Source organism: Cebus imitator, unplaced genomic scaffold (genome assembly GCF_001604975.1).
Source record: "Cebus imitator isolate Cc_AM_T3 unplaced genomic scaffold, Cebus_imitator-1.0 Scaffold12, whole genome shotgun sequence".
In the NCBI taxonomy this organism is placed as follows: domain Eukaryota; kingdom Metazoa; phylum Chordata; class Mammalia; order Primates; family Cebidae; genus Cebus; species Cebus imitator.
Window position 1 is genome coordinate 4,525,787 of NW_016107327.1, and position 16,465 is coordinate 4,542,251.

Genomic DNA, 16,465 nt, shown 5'->3' on the forward strand with positions numbered 1-16,465 from the left:
TTATCTATTGACATCTACTATCAAGAAATATAAATCTGACTATCTCTGCTTAAACTCTTCTGGAGGCTTCCCCGACACATAAAATGAAGTGTGGATGCCATGTCCTGTCCCAGCTACCCTCATAGCTGGCCTCTTCCATGTCTTTAACCTCAGCTCAAGGTGCCTCGCCTTACCACAGTATTTGGCTTCTTTTATTTTCCCTAAATATGTCAGACTCTCTCTCAAATCAGGATGTTCACACATGCTGATCTTTCTGCCTGAAACACCATCCCCTAGGCTATTGGCTTGGTTTACTAGTTCTCATCTTTAAGGATTCAGCTCAAACATCTCCTTCTTTCTTGAACTACTACCTCAGTATCTTCTCCCCCTACTAACTATTATAGAACTGTGGTTATTTCCCTCATTAAAATTTTTAGTCTTTATTCATCTTGTTTATTTATTGCTATGCTTATTTAGTATTCTTCTTTTCCTGCTAGAATTAATCAACATGAAGGTGATTTTCTTGTTTATGTGGTAATGTTCAAAGGGCACTGTAGACATGGAGAAGCACAACAAATATTTGAAAAAACAGAAATGGTTCCTTATATATATGTACATATACATACACACATATATGACATATATGCAATATAATACTTGATGCTTTACATTTTAGCCCATTTCTTTTTTTCAGTAATTACTAACTATGGCTTTTTAAATTTTTTTTATTTCAATAGTTTTTGGGGTATAGGTGGTTCTTGGTTACATGGATAAATTATTTAGTGGTGATTCCTGAGACTGTACTGCACCCATCACCTAAGCAGTATACACTGCACCCAATATGTAGTCTTTTATCCCTCACCACCCCCAACCTTCCCCTTCCCTGAGTCCACAAAGTCCATTATATCATTCTTTTGGCTTTGCATCCCCATAGCTTAGCTCCCGTTTATAAATGAGAGTATATGATATTTGGTTTTCATTTTCTAAACTACTTCAGCAAGAATAATGGCCTCCAGCTCCATCCAACTTACTGAAAGAAACATTATTTAATTTCTTTTTATAACAGAGTAGCATTCCATGGTGTCTATGCACCACATTTTCTTTATTCACTTGTTGGTTGATGTAGCTCATTTTCTTTAAGATATTTTTCTTTTATAAATCTTGAAGACAGCTTAAAAATGCTAGACTATTTGGTCTTTTCCATGGATCTTATTTTAAGTTCAATTCTTTTTTTCTTTTTCTTTTTGAGATAGGGTCTCACTGTCACCTGGGCTGGAGTGCAGCAGCACAATCATGGCTCACTGAAGCCTTGGCCTCTTGGGCTCAGTAATCCTCCTACCTCAGCCTCCCAAGTAGCTGAGACCATGTGTGTGCACCACAATGCCTGGATAAATTTTGTATTTTTTGTCAAGATGCAGTTTTTCCATTCTGCCCAGCCTGGTCTTGAACTCCTGAGCTCAAGCAATCCACCCACCTTGGCCTCTCAAAGTGCTAGGATTACAGGTGTGAGCCACTGCATCAGGCTTACAATTTAAATTTTAAAACAAATGCTTAGCAGAGGCCATGTTTGTTTTGCTAAAATGACAGACTACTTAAGGTAGCCATAGTATCTATAAATATTTACTAGTTTTTTTTCATCAACAGACTTGCTTCAAAATATTCAAGTAAAGTAGGAAGTAATAACAAACATTGAGCTTTTCTTTAACTTCCCTAACTTGATACTTTTTCATTACTCATTAAGGTCATTTCTTTGCTGCTTTCTGTTTCATTCTATGTGAAATAGTCATTTGTGTATTCAGCACCTGTGATAACTCATTATGGTTAAAAATAATGCTATTTTGCTGCATTTAATCTGAAAAATGATTTAAGAGTTTATTCATGGCTAAGGAATGGCTGTTGAACATTCCATTGTGATGCTTTAATTCCTGATATTTACCACATTTACAATAAAGTTGTCAATTGGGGCATTTCTAGATTTTTTCATATGATACCTTTGCTTTCCTTCTTGCTACTTCTTCACATTGAAACACATTTTTATTTTTCTCTCCTATTAAAATCTTTAGACAGATTAACCACAGAAAAGGGCCAGCTCCTGTGCTGGGAAAAATATTTGCATACCTAACCCAGAAGTATAAATGGTGTTCAGAGGTAACAGGTATTTCATTCCTTTGCTTTTAGTGGTAGTTGGAAAAAAAGATAGCACAAGAATTCTATACTTTCTTGGCATTTGCATAATGTAGAAGTGATTTAGTACTCCATGAAATGCAGTCACATGTGTCTAAAAAATGAAGATTGGATATCTATGTGCAGATTTGTTGAAAAGGCCGTCCAATCAAGATGAAAAAGAAAGCTTGAAAGAGGTTTTAATTGTGATACTGTGAAAGCCTGGACATGCTTGTGTCCACAGCACACTAATGTGGTACCTCCACTGACTGGCTGCAGCTCTGCATGAAGGACTTGGGGTCTACACGCCATGGAATCACCGTGGCTCTTGTTGCAGTTTTGTACTCTATAATGGGTTTTTCAATTAAGCTTAATGGCTTTTTTAAAAACATGACTTGAAGCTCTAGTTTTCTAGATCTTTTACAGTGTACAGTATTTTACATAACTGAGCTGTATTAAAAGCTTGTTCATTTACTTGCCAGGACCCGGGCTCTACTTTTAGAGTCATTGTAGAAAACTCTCTTGCATCAAGGTACTAACAAGCTTAATTTTAATAACTCAAATTTTAAAAGTTCTGATCTTTCACCTTGGGGTGGACTGATCTTGTTCTCAGGACAACAGTTTACTTACCTGATTCCCTATTACCAACTTCTGCTCTATCGTCCTTCTGACCATAAATAAGCCTTAGAACTACAGTTAGTGTGTTATGGAATTTTAGTTTTGAATCCCGTATAAAAGAACTCCAAGACCTAAAAAAAAAAAAAAAATTTGTGACCAACATCCAAAATTAGACTGTATCGCAATGTAACTACAATATCAGAGTTTCTGTGTATGGAGATTTTTTACAAAATAAGATTGATACTTGAAAATCAAGAATTAAAGGGCCCAGAACAATGGCTAGCTAGTACATAGAACACGAAGCAACAGGATAGAGAGAAGAAGAAAGTGAGTCATATTAATGTAATAGTGATGTTATTTCATTGAGCTATTTAAATTAATTCAAAAATTATTTCATAAATGCCTAAATATATGATTTCTAATAAACTTAAATATGAAAATGTTCCAAGGTAATTGCATTAGGATACATTCCTACTTGGAAATTTTATTCTTGGGTGTTACCATGTATATGAAGAAATGTATTGAGGAAAGGACTTTAGCAAGAAATTGTATCTTGAACTTGTTTATTTTTATCTTAGTAACTGAGATTTGGGTTACATTCATAATTATAAGCCAGAAATAGAATCTTTGTTTTCTCTCTAAAATAAGGCAGTCTTTCAAGTTCTAAATCCCACTGTCATTACCCCTCTTAAGTACAAGATGTAAATATCTAATAGATACTTTCCTTCTTTTCTAAGTATTAGGAAAAGATATTTAAAATTTTTATTACAAGGGGAAAAAAACAGACTTTTAAATAGACCAAATATCCAAATGTTATTTAGAATAGCTGTATGTAGACATAGATTCAGATGTAAATAACTAACTAAATAAAAACACAAGCTTAATGATACTAAGCTGAATTGGTTTCGGTTTCAGCTCACTTTAAGTATTTACATTAGAAATGACACTACTGATATTATACTTATTTTACTACTGAGTACAAATTTGCTTTTACACTAATTTTTCATCTTATGTATTAGTCTTCAAAAATCATTATTTGCCTTTATTTGAAAAAAAAATCCTCCCATTAAGGACAACACATTTTGAACAGTCAATAAAATCCCTTCCTCGGTCACCATGCCCTGTGTCCCTCTGGGCTGAAATGATATTTGATTTGGTGAGGTGAGCCGTATATCACAAGTACTCCCTGTGCTGCACGAGGAAATATTTCATTGCATAGGAGGCGGGGATGGATTTAGAATTACTCTGTGCCCTCACCTGCTATATTTTATCTTAGGATACATCATTGACATATTCTCTATTTCCTCAAATTTCTTACCAGCTTGCCTGTTGCCTGCATTCTCTCTCTTTCAAGTACACACACATACATTCACACATGCACACCATTGATAGAAATCACAAAGCTATTTTTTCTTTTTTCTTTTTTCTTTTATTCACTCCCAGCAGATCTTTCTTTTTCCTGTAAGGTTATCACTTCTAAATTTAATGATCTGTGGTTTGAGTTCATTATTTAAAGGAATCACATCTTGCTAAATTTTGTATCCAAGACACCAGTACATAGTGTCTATATTCACTAAACAGGCCAAGCTTGGTGAATTAATTAATAAAATATTTGGTAAGAAAAGGTCTATCATTATCTTATCTCTTGACATGACAATGTTGAAACTTACAGGATGGAAGGCATCTCATTATTTCAGACAATTTCAAATTAATTTTATTTTGATGTAGGGTTTTGAAATAATATATCATTATCTTTGACTGGCCATATCAAAACCTGAACCCAGTTTGGAAAATATTTATATGTCCAAATATTGGATTAGAGAAAAGTATAGCATTTTTTTGGTAAATTGTTCACATAGAATTTTCCATATTCCAACCACCTATCAAAAACCATCAAAGATATAAAATATAATTTCTTTCTACAGAAGCACATTTATATTTCCACAGTTTATTTCCAATTTAGGCTTAGCTATATACAAACATTATCTTATAAAAACTTTTATATGATTTCATTGTTTAGGACTTAAAGGTAACTATTAGGAAAGGTTTTATATTATATTGTTTTGAAAGGGAATTTATTATTGCTTAGTTTAAGAAATTGCATGCATAACCTCCCAAGTGACTTTGATTTTCCTAAAATAACTGCAAGCATTTCTTATTCAATCAACCGATCAATACATATTTATTGACCTGCTCTATTTACCAAGACTATTAGGTGCTGGCTATTCTAAGTTATTTGACCTTGAATTATTGCTTTACTGGGGCAGCTGATATATAATAATGGCAACACATCTTGTTTCATTTTTATTTACTTATAGTTATCTCTTAGTTTTTCTGTTTGGCCAGTACTATTTTTCATACAATTTAAAATTTATAATTCTTTAGGAGTTGTAGTCTTCCTCATTTACCATTACTCCTATACTCTTTCCATAAGGCATTTTCCCCTTTGCATTCTGCTTTTTCTCCCCAATATTCTTCTGAACACTTAATTTTTGCTTTATTTATAGATATCTGGTCCTTGATTTTTTCTTGATTTTTAAGAAAATAACATCTTCCTTAAAAAATGTTAAAGGCAGTGTCAAATCTTTTTTTTAATTATGTCTTCATCACATGATAATTCTGATCTACCCTAAATTATAAAATTTGCTATACCATGCTTGCTATGGCAGGAGGGAAATCATTATGTTTCCAAATCTCTCCTTGACTGGAAAATCTTAATGCTTTCACCATTTTTCTACTTATTCCTGATGTTACAATGATTTCTTCTTAAATTTCAGAAGGGAGTTTCTACTTTGTACAATGCCACATTCTGCATCCTGTAGACTGACTTCTGGTAATCAGGCCTTTGTTTCTCTCTTGTAGTCACATATTTTGTTGTTGTTGTTTTCAATTTCTTCTACAGAAGAAAAGTCTACATCAGACTTTTATATACTGATTAGAATTCACTTTAAATGTCACTATACAGATAAATCAATATGTGAAGGTGAAAATGAATTGAAGGGCTTTGTCAAGATAAGTGTTCTTTATCAGACATCATGGGAGTTTTGAAGCCAGAAGGATCCTTAGGGCTTGCTAAGTTCAATGACTTCATGCACTGCAGATGAGGAAACTGAGCCCAGGGAGAGAAGACTTGCCCAACTTAGCATGAACAAATTCTGTTCTCTTTCTATTTCATAGCACTAATGGAAGCTATCTAAAAAGTGATTTTAAGTTAGTCTTTCTTTCTTTTTTTTTTTTTTTTTTGAGTTGGCTCTGTTGCCCAGGCTGGAGTGCAATGGCACGATCTTGGCTCACTGCAACCTCTGCCTTCCAGGTTCAAGAGACTCTCCTGCCTCAGACTCCCAAGTAGCTGGGACTACAGGCACTTGCAACCATGCTCAGCTAATTTTTGTATTTTTAGTGAAGAGAGGATTTCAACATGTTGGCCAGGATGATCTCAATCTCTTGACCTTGGGATCTGCCCACCTCAGCCTCCCAAAGTGCTGGGATTACAGGCATGAGCCACCATGCTCAGCCTACATCTTGCTTTAATAGTTGTTTGTTTTTATTTTATTTCCCCAGAAATATCTGGATATGGTGGGTTTTATCTTCTCTTTCAAGAGTTCTGTCATTCTTTTCTTCTGATTCAGTAGGCTAGCTTGCGTTCTCTTGACGATGCATCAGCATAAATCACATTCTATTACATTTTTTCTAGTTTTATGCTACAGTATAAAATCAAGATAAGATAAACTACTGTAGCTACTGGACTATCCTCTATGTACTTGTGTAAAAATATCCCTTTCCAGATAAATATATCTCTGCTTTCCCTCAAACAATAGTTGGAGCCACAAATAAGATGGTTTAGAGATATTTGCAACACCCACATGACCTAGCATATTGTGCTAAATGCATTTCTGCTGAATTTTTACTTTGGCCATTCATTAAGCCAAGTCATCATTAACACCCGGATGATTAAAGAAAAGCACAAACTCAAAAATAGCAAGAACTGTCCCATAGCAATGTCGTGCTGATGCCTTATAATAGTTTTTTGTTTGTTTGTTTGCTTTTAAGGTATCCTTTCCTATTGTTTTCCTACCTCTCTACCCCAGGCCTCCTTACACACATTTTTTATCTCTGTGAGCAGCTCACTGAGGTCATTCTTTATACTCCTAGTTATACTTTTTTTTTTTTCTGAAATAGAGTCTCTCTTGGAGCCTCTCTCCATCACCCAGGGTGGAGTGCAGTGGCGTGTTCTTGGCTCACTGCAACCTCCGATTCCCTGGTTCAAGTGATTCTCCTGCCTCAGCCTCCTGAGTAACTGGGATTACAGGCACTCGCCACCACACTCAGCTAATTTTTTGTATTTTTGGAAGAGACAGGTTTCACCATGTTGGCCAGGATGGTTTCAATCTCCTGACCTCATGATCTGCCAGCCTCTGCCTCGCAAGTGCTGGAATTACAGGTGTGAGACACCGCGCCCGGCAAACTAGTTATACTTTCAGAGTTAAGTTTAACTTTTTTGTTGTGCTTAGCCTAATGGTATCAGCATTGTGTGTCTTCTTCAAATGAACCTGAGAATGATGAAGTCTTCCTCGTATAAAGGCACTGTTGCTGTTGAATGTACTTTGAGGTTAATAAATCAGCAGATTTTATTACAATGATTTGCTTGTAGAATGATTTGTTTACTTTTTTCAATTTTCCAAATTTTCAATAATGTTTATATGACATTCATAACTTTAAAACTCCTGTAAAATTAAGCTGAAATTTAAAAATCTACAAAACAAAACAAAAATAAAACCAGCAGATATACAAATTTTAAAAATTAAACTCTTTTGTCTATTCAAGTCCTTTGCCCATTTGTATCAGGTTGTTTGACATTTTGTTGTTGAGTTGTAGCAGCTCTTTACATATTCTGGATATTAATCATATCAGAGATCTAGTTTGGTCAAATTGTTGCTAGCATAATGTTTAGGACTAATTTTTAAAACTTAATGAACTATTTTTTATTTTCTCTCTCTGTCTTCCTTTTGAGACAAGGTCTTGCCCGTTACCCAGGCTGGAGCGCACAGGCAGGGTCAGAGCTCACTGCAGTCTTTGACTCCCAGCTTCAAGTGATTCTCCCGCTTGGGCCTCCCAAAGCCTGGTGTTTCCTTTACTAATTTAAAAATGTTATTGTAGTCTTGGTCTTTGCAAATCCCTTTAAAACCGCCAACTTCAGCTTGTCTGATTTTGAAATACGTGGCCTGAGAAAACTCTTAGGCCTCGAATATTACAAACGTGTACTACGCTCATTTCGAGGGAGCCTGGCTTAGGCAAACCTGCTGCTGAACTTAGCCGTACTTATAACAAGCACTTTATTGATCTATTATAATCGATGCATTAAAACAAAAAAACACCACCTCCTGCCTGTAAAGCAAAACTCATTCTGACTTTGGAGTTAACGTTTGCGACAGCCTTCTAACCCATGGATGTGTCCCTCAGGACTTGGTTTCTAGAAAATCTAGGAGAGGACAAGGAGAGGGCGAACTGGGAAGGAACTGCGAGGCCAATCACTTTCCCGACTGGGCGTGGGGTGGCACCTGAGCCCTGGGACGCGGGGCTGGGAGGGAGGGCGAGTCGCCGGCGGAGGCGAGGCCAGAAAGTCAGAGGAAAGAGGGGACGAGAGAGCCACAAAGGCAGAGCGGGAGAAGGCAGGGCGGGAGGCGGGCGCGAGGGAAAGGAGAGGGAGGCGGAGGCGGAGCTGCCCGGCTGGCGGGCGGGGGCGCGGGCGGGAGCGGGCGCGGAGGCGGTGCCGCAGCCCCAGCCGGGCGGGACGCGCGAGGGCCGGGGCCAGGGTGAGCGCCCGACTCCGAGCTGCCCCCGCGCCCGGCGCCGCGCTCCGCTCTCAGCCACCTCACGGCAGCCAGGAGTGCGCGGGAGTTTGCCCCGGAGAGCGGCGAAGTTTCCTCCGAAGCTGCGCTCCTGGAACAGCAGCACCTGCAGGCGCCGGGCAGCGGCCCGTGAGGTACTGGGGCTGGGGCCGGGGCCGGGGCCGGGGCCGGGGCCGGGGCCGGGGCTGGGGCTGGGGGGCCCTGGACTGGGCGCTGCTGGGTACCCGCGCCGGGAGCGGGCTCCTGAGGGGCGGGGACGTGCGCCCTCACCTTTCCAGGTGCTTCGCCGCTGGGGATGCTGGAGGCATCTTCCTTTTCCCACCTCCCCCTCCTCCAGTATTCCAGCCCACTTCCCTTCACTTCAGCGGACGAAGGACAGGAGGTGGGGGGCGAGGGCGGGAGGGGATCCTGACTTTGAGGGGGCGCTGGAGGAGGACGGGAGCCTGAACTTGTCAGCCACCTCAGCTGCATTCCGGCGCCCCAGCGGGGCACCCTGGACTCCAGGATTCCGGGGCCAGACCCGGCTTGGGGCAGGCAGAGGTGGGAAAGAGGACGGCAGGAAGAGCAGTCTTGAGTTTCTGCTGCCAGTCCGTCCGGTCCTCCAGCGTGTGTGGCTGAAAGACGAGCATCTCTGCTGCGGGGGTGCCTCCTTCGCGTCAGTCCCAAACTCCGCGACCTGGCTCGGGCTCAGGCGCAGGCTGCGGGCAAGGTGGGAGGGAAGTTAGGTGCGATCCTGGCCCGAGCAGAGGGGCTGGGAGGGGCGATCTGAGGAGGGGCTTTTTTGCCCGTGGGTTGGGAGAGAAGGAATGGTGTGTTTATTTTTGCTGCTGTTACTTTCACACGGTTACCTGCCCCCTCTTTTGCCCCGTTTGAGCATCCTGCCTATCAGCACGTTTCTGTTAGAAGCTGTTCTGGTTGATGCCTGTCAGGAGTTATTTCCAACTAAGTTCACAGGTGCCAAGTCTAGAGCTGCAGGCCCTCCTCCTTTCTCTCTCTGCGGTCCACCCCCAGCTCCCTCCCACAAACAAACTGTGCCTGCATAATTCCCAGGGTTTTGAAAGCGATGGCAAGTGAATAATATACATTGTGTGTGTGACTTTTTCCCCCATCATGCTATTAGATCCAAATCAAAACGCCGTGGATGCTTAATAGGACTCCCTTTTCTCCGTTTTTCTGATAATTGAGAGTATTGCCAATGTTTATTTTTCTTCGCTTTAACCTCAGGATTGCATTAATCTATCTTGCACAATTTTATGTACACTGTTATTATTCCTCTCGGTTTGAAGGACATGGGCTTCTTTTCAACTCATATATACACACCCAATTGCAGTGTGACCATATTTAATATTTATCTGTCTTCTCATTCAGTTGCCTGGTACCTGCTAATTCTAGTACATAATCGTAACACCATATGCCTGCCAACCCACTTGAGGAGAAGGTGAATGCTATTGTTTTTCATGGGCAAGAGTACCCGGAACTACCACTTTTTATTATTGCTCAAAGGGTACAAGAGCTTCAGTCAAAGTGAATCAAATTTACAAAACAATATTACAGTTCTACACCAGACAAACAGAATATGATTCCTAGGCATTTACAGTGGACTAGTAATTGAGGAAAAATTAAAATCCTCTCATCACGTGGAAAACATTTAGACTGCATGTAGTCAATAAGAAACAGCACACACTGAATACCTCCAGAAAACAAGAAGAATGTTCCTCTTCCCTCATTTGGCTTTTATCTCCTTCATTACAGCACCGTCCTCCAGAAAATGAGCACCTTGCATATAGATGTTGGTGTGTACCAACTAAACACCATATATTTTTTTTAATACAGAGGCTTGGTGATAGTCCAAAAACATAAATGTTTTAAATCATTACCAACCATCTGTTCTCTCCCACTCACTTACAGCACAATGTTTTATTTTCACAGGTATCAAAACGTACTTACTCATTCCATACATTCCCATGACCATCCTGAAAGCTGTAATGGTATCTGATGTTGACCCAAGTTCAGTAACTGTTGTGTTTGGCTTATTACACCACAAGCTCTGCTTCTTTTATTTTCGATGAAAGAAGACATTTTAAAAGTTTCAAAGCATTTGGCCAAGGCTGGCGTATATTCCAGTAAAAATCTGATTGCTTTTTTCCCACCACTTTTTTGTTACCAGAAACTGGAAATTAGTACAGCTGCAGGGTCCTCCTGATGACCTTTTCCTTTCTTCCTGGTCACAAGGATACATTCGATGCTCTGAAGCAGTGCATTAATCAGCCCTGTGACTTCAGAAAGTTAGTGTGGTTTCAGGAGACTGTAATATCTTCCAAGAAAGAATTTACAAAATAAGAGACTAACTTAATATTGCAAACTCCAAATTCGGTAGAACTAAGAAATACACATTTTTGCCCACAGAAATATTGGATATGAATGGCAAAGGATGTGAGAGAGGATATGAATAACATGTTTACTTCTATAGTGTTCATTGTATTTGGGAATCTGGATGAGTTGGTATGTAATCAGCAGATAGATTCACATCGTTTGTTTTGTCGGTGTCATCAATAAAGCAAAATTTGAGATATTCAGTTCCCCTATCCAGGAAAAGTTTCCCTTTTAGGGGTGTTTGCCTTAATTAAAACTTCAATGTTAGAGTATTTTTTATCATTCAAATCTCAGTTACATAATAAATAATTTGTTCCTTTAGCATAGACAGCAGATTAGGAAAATTCTCTTCACTCAAATGTAGGCTCAGTGTCCCAAAGCATTTTCATATTTTTTGAGGAAAAAGATAATGATGATCTTTTTCATACTTTGCAAATAATTGATATGCACTTGAAGGTTATCAGGAACCAAGAAAAAGTGGGGAATTATCACCAGCTACACTGCTCTATACTGCTCTTTGACGTGAAAGTGTTAGTATTCTCCTAATTTAGAAGGATGGCATTGGGCAGAATAAACCCAAACTATAGATAATTTTGAAAGTAAAGTTGCCTTTAAAAATATAGTCTAATTAAAGCCTTTGGATATTACATAAGAACATGTTACATCTTGTTTTTCCTGTATACTAAAAATGAATTATTTAGGGGAAAGAGTTTCACCATGTATAGTAAGTACTCTGAATTATTCATGTTAATGAGAGAAACAGAGTCAAAGATAATGTAAAATCATAGTTATTTAAAAAGTCATCTGTGTTTGTCTTTGGAATGTATTGCATGTTTAGTTTGAAAAAGATTTTCATTGTTATTGTGGCAAGTTGCCTTTCTAATTATTTTGTTTTGTTTAGGTTAATTTTTAAATGAGCTTTCATACCTCAAACACCAAAACCCATTTGTAGGGAGGTGGGGAAGATGGACAGCCTTCCCAGAAACAAGCTGGGTGGCAGAAGTAAGCAAACCTGGTATGAAACTTTGCAGGAGATTACATGTAATTCACAGAAAGATAATCAAAACTTCATTGTATACCAGTTTAATGAATGTATGTTAAGGACTAGATATGCTCCCAGCAAAAATAAAAGTCTTAGAGTCAAAGTTTGAGAAATTCAGTCCCACTTTACATGTAAAAGAGGTGGTTAATATATTTTAAAAAGTGATAATGGGGTGCTCCTGAAACCCAAATAAGAATGTATTAATGTGTGCATCTTACTATGAATGCACTGCATTTTTAAGTGTTTTCCTAAAGCATACATATGTGTTTGGCGTTAAATGGCATTCCTAGGCCTTATATATGAATATGTCCTTTCCAAGAGAAGGAATAGCAAGAAGCCATTTAAATAAAGGGTTTGGTCCATTTGATCTCTGTACCTATACTCCAAATCAAAAACACATTTCATCAAAGAGAAGCTCTCAATTATTGTTCCAGTGGACCAGGTTAGATAAAATAGTTGAAGTTCAGCAAGACTGCCAATTTAACAGATTTCTATTGTGTTTTTCAAAAGCACTAGGGCAAAATTGGTTGTGGATGAGTTACTTGAGCAAGAAGCTGATGCATAACATAGCATTAAACATCTTGTTTATAGTCAGTGTTTAGTTGGACATAGATTTTGTTGAATTGTTAGTTCTGTGGACTATTTGAATTTAGAAAATCTCTGTGTGGAAGGTTAGAACTGCCAAAAATATATGATGGGAAAATAAGATAAGATCATTTTTATTTCAAAAATTCGCAGCAAAACTGTAACTTTTATAGAAGTAAGGAGAATGATGATAGAAAAGTAGATGTACCCTTCTGAATAGAGACTATGTTCTCATCATAAATGTGCTCACTGCATAAAGTGTAGGGATGCTTTTTTTTTTGAGGAAACATATTCATTTTTTATAAGGCATGGCATTTTTTAAAGACTTGACTAGACTGAATATTTTAAAAGAAATATTGTGGTTGGAAATATAATTGAGACCCACAGGATAAATTTTATGTACATTTATTAAAGGAATCCGTTTCTTCTTATCAGTGCCTAAGTCTTAGGATCAAGATTATGCATTTTTTAATAGAGCTGGAAAGAACCTTAAAAGTAATTTATTCCCGTGTCCTCATTTTACAGTTACAGAAATAATGGGGACCTACAGTGATCATGAAGAACTGCTAAAGGTCACAGTGGTAGTGGCAGAGCAGAAACTAGAAATCTGGACTCCCGACTCCTCATCCAGCTACCTCATAGAAAGTTAGATTAGTTAGGTCGGAGAGTTAACTCTTTCTGGCCATCACAGGATCAACTAATACATGATAGTCATGAAATAAAGCAGTGCAGAGGTAAATGTAGACTTGTGACTTGATGTCTTCTCTCATGCATTGAGTCATCATCATGGACCAGACTGTGATCCTTGACCCTCTCGGACTCTGTCCTCTTTTTAAAAAACATATTTTGTTACCCCCTTTTTATCCTCAAAAGGCATTCATAAATAATTACAGAATATAGTTCTAATTTTTAAAAGCTAATAAAATAAAAGTAATGTGTAATAAAATGTGTATTTAACATGCTTGGGGATAACATCACTACACACATAGTAAAATCAGCACTTGCATGAATATATGATGAATGAATTTAAGACAAATAAAACAGCAGAAGACATCCTGCGCAAGAAGTACATGAAAGTGAAAGAATGAGGATAGACTTAAAACTAGTGTTGAGATACAACCCAGACTTATTTCTATATGATAACAGAAAGAAGGAAGTAGTGGAATAAGGAAAATTTGCAAAGTCAAATGATAGACTCTTGGAGTGGAGAAAATGTAAAAGTACGATATTTTGCAAATGAGAGAGTAAATACCATTAATATGCTTCTGCTAAATTCCCAAAATTACTTTCTGGAACATTTTCATGTTGTTACTAATGTGAGTTCTATTTGAAGAGATGCAGGTTACTGACCATATTGTCAATAAGTAAAATACTTTCAAAATAAAAATTACTGATTTGATGCTGAGTTGGCCTTAGGTTTAATTTCTATCAACATTGTAGCCTATCAATTCTAGCGTTAGAACACAGAGTTCATGAAATAATTAAACTATCATTATTGTAAATTGCTGGGCTTTTGGTGGGAATTTAAATAAAATTCTTAATTATGATTATGTATCAGATTCTACAGGTTGATATAACATTTAGTTCAATAGGACATGTAAAATTTATATGAAGTATTTTTGGAAAAACTCTTCATTGAATTGGACTGCCTCACCGCATACACACTAAAAGCTAATAGCACCCCCAAACCCCCCGCCACCAATAATTTGTGACAACTCTGACCATACCCAGCCCTAACTAAAATATTCTGTAGGGGTGTGTTATTTGCCATTATGAGAGCCATAGAGCCAGATAACCAAGATTTTTATGAAGGCATGGATTATTTTTCATGCCCCCACCTATCTAGCTTTACTTCTTTTAAGTATGACCATCCCATTTGTTCACTGGTCCCCTGCCTCTAATGGACCAGAACCATAGAACTCACTGCTGTCACGCAGGTCATGTTCTAATCCTTTTCTGTCACTGTCACCTTTATAAAAATTCACTTCTTCTGGTCCTCATTTCTCTTAGGAATCTTTTTTGGGGTGACAATAAGTGGTAACAAACTGAAGTACATGCTAGACAATATATTAATTGTCTCAGGCCTTAACTTTGCTTAAATGTATATCTCCAGAAAGCATTGAAAGTCTACATATATATGTGGAATATTATATATATATATATATAATTCGTATATGTATAAACTATATACACACATAAATACATATGTATATATATTTATATATAGAGAGACAGACATTATCACACACATATGCATGTATGTATAATGTATATATGTGAATATGAAGCCATGTATGTATACACACTTAATTTTAGGCTTTGAAAAAACAGGAAAGGAGGTATTATTAAGGCTTATATTTTTAATGCCCTTGAAACATGCTTATGCAAAAAGGAACCGCACTAGTTCAATACTGGAAGTTATACCACAAAACATAGTGCTATGAAGTATGCTTATAGTAAAAGCCCCAAAGCTATTACAATCCAAATAAACTGCTGTATTAGAATTTTGTTATGTTGTTTGTGATAGATGTATCCTGTGCTAGCATATTAGAAGTTGAGGGGAAGGGGTGTGGCCGAATTTGTTTGTTTCAGAGGTATTTAATCTGTGCACTGTTGACATCCTAAAAGCACACCAACATCTCTTCTCTTTGAGCAATATATAGTATTTGCAGAGAGATTAGAGGATTTTGAAGATTACTCATATAAACAACATACAGGAAAGTATAGGATCCCAGAAGCAAGGAAGAAATTGAGAATGAAATTCAAACTTTCTTACTTCTGTCTGCTGGACTGTAACTTAAGTTTTGCTCTTGAAGAGTTAATATGAAATATCCTTTCAGTATTAGCTACAGCATCTTGAATTTATTAAATTGTGTGATATTTTTTCTTAGATTTCTTCCCACTCAGGGTCCATCTTATGTGTTTTTAGACCATTGTATGTCTTATTCTTTTTAAAGAAAGGAGCTTTTTAATGTAAGCACAGCACTTGAGATTGAAGTCAATAGTGTGTGTATGTTGTGTGTATGTGTGCGAACAACCAATTGCTTTGACACAATCACAATATTCTCTACATAGAAGGGCATGTTTTACCCACTCAGGAGAGGCAGCTTTTCCTACAAAGAGGATGCAGCAATTATATAGAACACAATTTGATCTGTGATTGTTTTGCTGTGTATTGTTCATGCTTACTGGAATCTTCTTGATCAATTAAATAGACCAACATTCAACCTCAGACTGACCCCTAACTTTATTTGGTTTACTTTTGTTACAATTTCTAGTACGAGTATAGTGGTGCAACGGGAATTCAGAGAAGATGAAATTGAGGTTGTTAGATTGGGGAGGCGATAAGGCAAATACGGTGCTTCTTTCATTTGAACGGCACAAAGATCTATATAGGCAGTGAAATTTTATTGGAATATCTGCCTTTTACTCTGCTTTTTATTTTTCTATGGAATAGAGGGAAAGCTTGTGGAAATAAAGCCCTCCTTCCTTTTTGTACTGTTTACTATACAAGAGGAAACCTTCTTTGTTGCAGTAAACAGATATGACACATTCCTGTCCCATTGTTCAGAGTACCTCCTTTTACGATAGTACTTAAATACTACCCTAAACTGAACTCTGTAACACTCAAGAATATGGTTAAGAAAAAATATATATACCCAGCTAATGTGGTGAAAGAAATTTCAGAAGCCTCTATTAGATATATGTGAAAATGAGGAAACCAAATAAGACAACACTATCAATTCAAATGAAGAATGCAATACTTACTTTTCCATTAGTTTCAGGAACAAGAAGCCCAAAATTCCACTTAATTTTATGGTCATTTCTATTGTTTTCTTTTCTTTTTTTTTTTTTT

At 37.5% G+C, this 16,465-nt stretch overlaps 1 protein-coding gene across 2 annotated transcripts in view; it reads left to right on the forward strand.

Moving 5' to 3' along the window:
* Positions 1-8,537: 8,537 nt before the first annotated feature.
* CHST9 (carbohydrate sulfotransferase 9) overlaps positions 8,538-16,465 on the forward strand; it is a 280,265-nt gene continuing 272,337 nt past the window's right edge. The window contains exon 1 of one of the 2 annotated variants that reach the window (XM_037727876.1): positions 8,538-8,743. The gene's annotated coding sequence lies outside the window, so the exon portion shown is untranslated. The remainder of the gene's footprint in view (positions 8,744-16,465) is intronic. The other variant, XM_017498122.2, reaches the window with a different exon arrangement.